General features: G+C 37.2%; 1 long non-coding RNA gene across 1 annotated transcript; it reads right to left on the bottom strand.

Moving 5' to 3' along the window:
• Positions 1-1316: 1316 nt before the first annotated feature.
• LOC134533676 (uncharacterized) lies at positions 1317-7144 on the bottom strand. Its single transcript, XR_010075359.1, has 2 exons — positions 5322-7144; positions 1317-3085 (listed from the first exon to the last, which is right to left on the bottom strand). It is a non-coding gene; the product is annotated as an uncharacterized LOC134533676 (long non-coding RNA).
• Between the last annotated feature and the right edge of the window lie 664 nt (positions 7145-7808).

Below are 7808 nucleotides of genomic sequence, written 5' to 3'. Positions count from 1 at the left end.
AAAGTCAAATACTCAACATCATTTTAAAGAACATTTAAATAGCGGGATTACAATTTAAAACAATAATCTCTTTACTTCCTTAACGATTGAACGACCTTACAAGAGAGAGAATGAGAGAACTTCACTAAACACTTCCCTAGTCCTTCCGAATACCTCAAATCATAATTAATACTTAAAATTAAAACAAAGATAAGTCCATACTCACATTTTCCGAAAAGCCTTTCTTGATCGATTACTTTAAAAAAATAACGTAGGGGCCTCTCCTGCCCTTGAAATCCCGAACGAACATTACATTTTAAAAACTATGACGCGTGACCCCTGACGAGGGCCATAGCCTCCGCCCGAAAGCTTGACGACTACATTATGACCTAACTTAAATTAAACGACTCGTGGCCTCTGGCGTCGACCATAGCTTCCGCCCGAAAGCTTGAATTCCTACATCACGAACGAACTAACAACTCGTGACCACAGGTGAGACGCATAGCCTCCGCCTGAGTGAGCCTGAATTCCTACATCACGAACGAACTAACAACTCGTGACCACAGGTGAGACGCATAGCCTCCGCCTGAGTGAGCCCCGAGTCACCACTCACTTGCGCTTAAATTCGCGCGCCCTGCCGCGCCTACCATAACAAAAGCTCGTTATTGAAGTCAAATTTACTAAACAACTAACTAGAACATCTGGGAAGACTACCCCCCCTCTACCCCAATGTGCAGGCCACACCGCGCGGCTTGTTACGACAGCGCGCCCCAGTAACTGCGGCCCGTGGCTGCGCCAGCGTGCGGCCAAACAAACAAACAAAATTCTGCAAGCCCGCAGCGCGCCGCGCCGGCCCCGTGCCCCAATTACATGGTCACGCCACTTGCGCTGACGAGTGAACAGAGCAGCCAGCCCAGAGTCCCGTCAGTAAAGTCCCTAAATTTGATTTCAACAACCCTGCAAAATTTCAACCCGCGACATAACCCTCCCCTCACAGAGCTCGAGCCCCATCGAGCTACCTCAAAATTACAAATTGTCTTTTTCCATTAAACCATAACTATAAATTCCTCATTTCACAAAAATAATAATTTTCTTAGTTCCTTGCTGTCTGATCATACATCTAGATTCTGCATAAGATTTATTTTAAAACAACAAGTATTCATAAAATTAAATGTAAAACTTTTATCTGGTTTGTTCTCACAGGAACCTTCAGAGGCTCGAGTTCTCAATTCTAAAAAAATTGTTCTGTTAGTGAAGCTCTCTTTACAAATTAAATTACTGTTCTTAGTTTCTCAGTATTCGTTAAACAATGTGCAAATTCTTGATAATTATTATTATTTTTTTTTTTCGGTTTCCGTTTATTACCATACTTCTTTCGTTCTTCAAAAAAAATTAAGTGTCCTTACAGTGTTTCAATTAATTAAACTCTTATCTCGTGAAGGTTGGTGCAACTCCTCGAAGTCAGTGTTGTCGAGAAGAGTAGCTCCCTGGGCTGGCCATCAGCAAACACCACTCAACTCCAACAGCTACTGGACTGGCTTCCAGGGCAGCTCACAACTTCTCCCCACATCTGCTTCGGAGTTGTGCCATCCTCATCACGAACAGATTACAATTCTGAAACATCATCAACAGGCATTACCATCACGCCTGACAAATACAAAACTAACTACTAAACTGCAATCGATGGGCAAGGATGCAAACACACAAAAAAATAAAATTAATTAATTCAACTGCTAACATAAAGTATCCCACCCTTAGCATAATCTAATCAGGCAAATAATTTGATAGGAAAAACTTAAGGAAGGGAAACATGACCTCCAATGATTTTCCCTACCTCTTGAGTCTTGATCTTCTCTATACAGCAAATAGTCCCCACGAAGTAACTGGGTTGAAGGTCAGTTCACATGACCCACCCATAACCTCTTCTACTCTTCTTTTCTTCTGGGGGCAACCACAATGCCCACCAATCTCTCTCCATGGTGCCGAACCAGCTATCCCATGAGAGTAAACAACGTAGTCAATAGAAGCGCAGAGGGGAAACACCAATCTCTGGCTTGTCGAGTCATAAAACTGCTTTATCTTCTTCTTCTTCTGAGTAAAAATATCTGACTAACCTTGCTTCTATTCTTCCAAACAGTAAAAGTTCATCAGGTATCTTCATAAAAAAACATTCTAACTAATAATAAGTCTTCTTTTTCTTCTTTTTTTTTTCTGTTAGATGTAATAGAAGGCCATGTTAGGGAGGTTATAGGGAAAAAGAGTGGCCAATTCCCACCCCATCACCCACCTAGATCATGACTAATTAACTTTTAAACTTTCTATTTCAAACAAATAAAAAAAAAACATTTTTTTTTTTCAAACTTTTAAACTATAATTACTTTTACTTCATAACCTCAAAAGCTAATCAATAATTCTAAATGAAATTGTGATTTACTGCATCCTTGTTCCATCCGATCTGTTTGTTTATAACCTTTCTTGTAAAGTATAAAATTTTCAAACATTACTAATTCAAAAAAAAATTAAATTCTGGTGTCCTTTGAGTTACAATTAACTTTACTATTTCTTAGCTTGAAATAATTTAAGTTTTCAGAACTATTTCATTGTCTAATTCACAACACTTAAAAATCAACTCAAAACAACAAATCATCAAAATCAATAAGATCATCTGACCTACCTATCAGTACTGTGAACTTGAACTGTTCGTACACATTTATAATAAGCTATTGTATTTAAATTCCAACCTAAATAAGGTTTAAAAAAAACTACTAATCCCTCTGTAAATTAAGAAAATTAACTTTAAAAATTAAACTTAAGGTATTAGTTCTTTTTGACAGCTACCACAACTCACTAGTTCCATTACATTACTATAACCTAAAAAGTTCTGTAAATAATGTTTATAACAAAAAAAAACTCCAGTTACTGTCTTCCATAAAAAAAAATAAAACTTTACATGACCTTATTAATCTCCACTTGTAAGTCCATGGCTGCCAGCTTTCTCTTCTCTTGAATCTTCAGTCTTGGCTCTTGTTTCAGTGATCTTGTATCTTGTCTCTCGAACTCTTGTCATCTTGTAAACTGGACTGCTGCTTAGCTCATCTTAAGGAATCTGTAACAGTTTCAAAAATACATGTTAATTTAAATTACATAATTCCTGTTCTTTGGTCCTAAAAAAAATTGTATTATTAGTACACATTACCCTGAAACAACATTATTATTCATTGTTTATTACTTTAAAAAAATGCTTTACCATAAAATCCTTTTTTGTTCTTTTCATTAGGCCTATTTATTTTCCTTCTTCTTAATTAAATTCTGCTTCAAATGTTAATCCTAACTTAAGACCTACCATCTATTTATTATTCATTACCTACATTATTTATGTTACCCTAAAATTCCCATAAGTTTCTAATACTTCCTATCAAAGACATTCTCTCTAAAAAAAAATTTACTTGTGACTCTTAACTTAACAAACTTAAAAAAAACTTTTACACTAGACTTAACTTATTATTCATTCTTAGTTACTAAATTTCTATATGTAAACTTTAGTACTTACAAACAAAAACTGCCTATTTCTCTCTACCTCTTAATCTCTTTCAATTATTACAATAATAATGTTACCTTGCATCTTTAAACTTTCTTCTTTTCAATTAAATTAGACATCTCATAACAATAAAAATTCTGCCTATACTCTTCTTATGGGTGTACAAACCAACAACAAAATTTCAAATTCTCAAGTTTCCTTATATTTAAATTATGCAATACAAATAACCTCTGTGGTGCCTGTACCCTTTAGGCCTACCACCTTCTCCTCTCACATCATGACAACTCTTATTCCTCGGGGTCTGTATTCACTGTTACAAATCAAATATCTCAAAAAAATTAAAAACAAATTTATTATTTTAAGAAAACAAAAATTTACATTGACTTTACTATGGAGCCTGGAACTCTTAATGTCTCACAGCAGCTAACATGACTAAATCCCATGGAACCCCAGGTTTACATAACCTGTGCCCAAAAATTTAAGCATACCAGGCTTTCCCTGCACTGGTTTTACAGCATCACACACTATTTAGGGCCCCTGATCTGCCATCAGTCCCAAGGAGTTTTCCCACAACCCCTCTCTACACAAGCGCCTACCGCATTCCTCTCAATTGGCTATCGGTTTTACGGCATTCTTTTGGGATCCGACCATCAAGTTAGGGCTAATCGAACACTAAACCTCCATACTTCCAAACTAATGTAAATCAATTAAATTTTCTCTGTAAATTCTAAAAATCAAAAAAAATTATTCCAACATGCCAAAGAAACTTCCAAAAAAAATTCATAATCTTATCTTCAAACCATTAAAATAAAAATAAATAGATTACTCTGTTTTCTCCTTAATAACTGTAAACTGTCAACAAATATTATGTCGTAAATTTAACTATGCTTACTGACTCTAAATCATAAAATCTCATTCGTCCTAATTAATAAACAACCAATTTCCTTGAAATCTCACTGTATCTCTCATACTCAAACTCCACTGGCTGAATATCTCAATAAATTCAAAAACAATTATCTAAACTCTTAAAGAAACTCCTCCCCAATTATTCAAATTACTTCACCTTATTTTATTTCATTACTTAAAACACCTTACTCAAAAAAAATTAATTAATTATCTAGCTATCTTCCATTATTATTTATTTACCGAACAAAACTTTCTCCTAAATTAATTTAGTAAAATTCAATTTCACATTAGGCAAGTACACTAACTCTCTACAGCAATGTTTCTCATTTCCCTCCTTCCTAACTGAATCCAATCTTACTTAACCTCCAGGGAATTTACCTCACAAAATAACCAAAAATTTCACTGTAGTGCCTATCTGCTATAGGCCCACTACACAGGGGGCTCTAACCCCACCAACAAACTTCATTGAAATGGTACCCTATCCCATACAGGATAGCCACTTCGGTACTACCATGGGGAACTCCTGCCCCAAACTACTCACAACTCTCAGGATTCTCCTGACCCTTAATTCCGTAGTCAGCCCATCTCCTATGGTCTGCGCTACAATTCCCTTTCTTCCCAGGGACACAACGCCTCACCTTAGGGTCCCTCGCCCTAATGAAAACATTAATTTTGTCTCTCTGTTCTTTTGGAGTAAATTCCCTCTACACACAAAATCTAGCCTTCCCAGTTTTCTCAATGCTTATCGATTTTATAGTGTACCTCCTTAATAATGTTTACAAATCCCAAAAAAATATTTTTAAAACCGAGGTAGAATTTAACTAACAAAAACATAAACAACTTACAACGAAACACTTCTAGCCTATACATCATACACTTCTTAAATTAAATTACTTACATACTGAAAGTTCCTCTTCTCCTAAAACACACTTAAATTTAAATGTATTTAACCAATAGTCTATTTTCTTATCGCTAAGTTACCGTACAGCTGATCAAAACAAGGTCACGGCCTGTCCACGTCTCCGTATGAGCCCGTGACGTCACCGAATTCCATCAGGTGCGCCAACCCTCGCTTGCGGTTCCTCCGTTCTCCGCTAGGTCTCAGCACCTCCCCGTCACGTGTTCACTCTGCCACGTCCACTGACGTGTCGTTCTGAAACAACTCTCAACATTTTTCTAATTAAAACAAAACATCACTATAAATTCTATAACTCTCTTTTACATAAACTCTCGTTTTCTCTTTAATTCCTTTCTAACGTTTATCCTTCCCTCGACTGATTTAATTCGTACGTCTCGTCTCCTACGCGCACGAAAACAAAACAAACTTCTCTTGAAAATAATTCCTATTTACGACAAAAAACTTTATTTTAAATTATAATTCTCTTAACCTACAATCTTAAAATGAACTTCAATTAAATTAAACCACTTGCATTATCTCTAATAAGCATTTAACTTATAACGTATTCTCCTCACGTAATAATCCCCGATATAAATCTACAATAAATTCAACGACTTAAAACAACTTATCACTATAAACTTTATCCTTACAAGTATCCTCAAATAAACATCTGTTACGTCAAAAAAAAAAAATCTCAAAGACTTCCTCCACTATAGACTAAAATTCCGTAATCCTCTCCTCAAGTAAACTCTTAATAACCTGCTATCAGAAGCTGAAACTAACTTAATAATAAACATAAAAATCTACCTCTCTCTCTCTCCAGAAATAGAACCTACCCGGCGCCTCCACCATTTCTGTCACGTGCACCTAGCCGGTGCCACCGCCATTTCTGTCACGATCCACTTTCGGAGGGGGGAGAGAATCGTAGCTCTTTACATAGAAACAACTCGCTTGGCATCAACTAGTCTTAACTTCATAAAATACTTTACTGTACCTAGGATCATAGGTTCGTCATCCCGTACAGGATGTCTGGTGAGAGCTGAACTAAGGAGATTTTGCAAAATAACATAATACTTAATTAAAATTATTTTATTCTTAAAGTCAAATACTCAACATCATTTTAAAGAACATTTAAATAGCGGGATTACAATTTAAAACAATAATCTCTTTACTTCCTTAACGATTGAACGACCTTACAAGAGAGAGAATGAGAGAACTTCACTAAACACTTCCCTAGTCCTTCCGAATACCTCAAATCATAATTAATACTTAAAATTAAAACAAAGATAAGTCCATACTCACATTTTCCGAAAAGCCTTTCTTGATCGATTACTTTAAAAAAATAACGTAGGGGCCTCTCCTGCCCTTGAAATCCCGAACGAACATTACATTTTAAAAACTATGACGCGTGACCCCTGACGAGGGCCATAGCCTCCGCCCGAAAGCTTGACGACTACATTATGACCTAACTTAAATTAAACGACTCGTGGCCTCTGGCGTCGACCATAGCTTCCGCCCGAAAGCTTGAATTCCTACATCACGAACGAACTAACAACTCGTGACCACAGGTGAGACGCATAGCCTCCGCCTGAGTGAGCCCCGAGTCACCACTCACTTGCGCTTAAATTCGCGCGCCCTGCCGCGCCTACCATAACAAAAGCTCGTTATTGAAGTCAAATTTACTAAACAACTAACTAGAACATCTGGGAAGACTACCCCCCCTCTACCCCAATGTGCAGGCCACACCGCGCGGCTTGTTACGACAGCGCGCCCCAGTAACTGCGGCCCGTGGCTGCGCCAGCGTGCGGCCAAACAAACAAACAAAATTCTGCAAGCCCGCAGCGCGCCGCGCCGGCCCCGTGCCCCAATTACATGGTCACGCCACTTGCGCTGACGAGTGAACAGAGCAGCCAGCCCAGAGTCCCGTCAGTAAAGTCCCTAAATTTGATTTCAACAACCCTGCAAAATTTCAACCCGCGACAATATATTGTATATTTAACTTTCTATATGTTCGGTATGAGACGTACTGGTAATTTCCATATACGCTAAATTGTAAATTCATTGCCATACTTTGTATTATGATGAAGGCTTTTCTAGTAAACCTCTCTATTTGCGTTTATATATTTTTTTTGTATTTACTTACCAAGGACTAGTCCTTAGTTTGTTTGCTACTTCTTTATTTTACGCCCGGCTACTCTGGTAAATAGTGATTTTGACATTTATTATTATTTAAAGTGTTTGTGGGACAGTATAAAATATACCCAGAGAGTGTCGGGGACGCAACCCTCGTTTCTTCGGGGAAAGAAGGCGGGTTACAACGTGAAAAATTGCCCTTTGTACTTATAACTGCGCGTTTTAGCACTACGCTATAGTTTACCAAATATATTCCGGGGTAGTTTTACTATCATAAAGTTACATTTGACACGCCAATACATTCGGTATTCACCCTAAACGTTATGTTTACGAAAGTGACTACGAAAGGATGTG

The sequence above is a fragment of the Bacillus rossius genome, chromosome 7 (assembly GCF_032445375.1).
Source record: "Bacillus rossius redtenbacheri isolate Brsri chromosome 7, Brsri_v3, whole genome shotgun sequence".
Lineage (NCBI taxonomy): Eukaryota > Metazoa > Arthropoda > Insecta > Phasmatodea > Bacillidae > Bacillus > Bacillus rossius.
The sequence above is the reverse complement of the archived record's forward strand: the minus strand, read 5'-3'. Positions and strand labels throughout refer to the sequence as shown.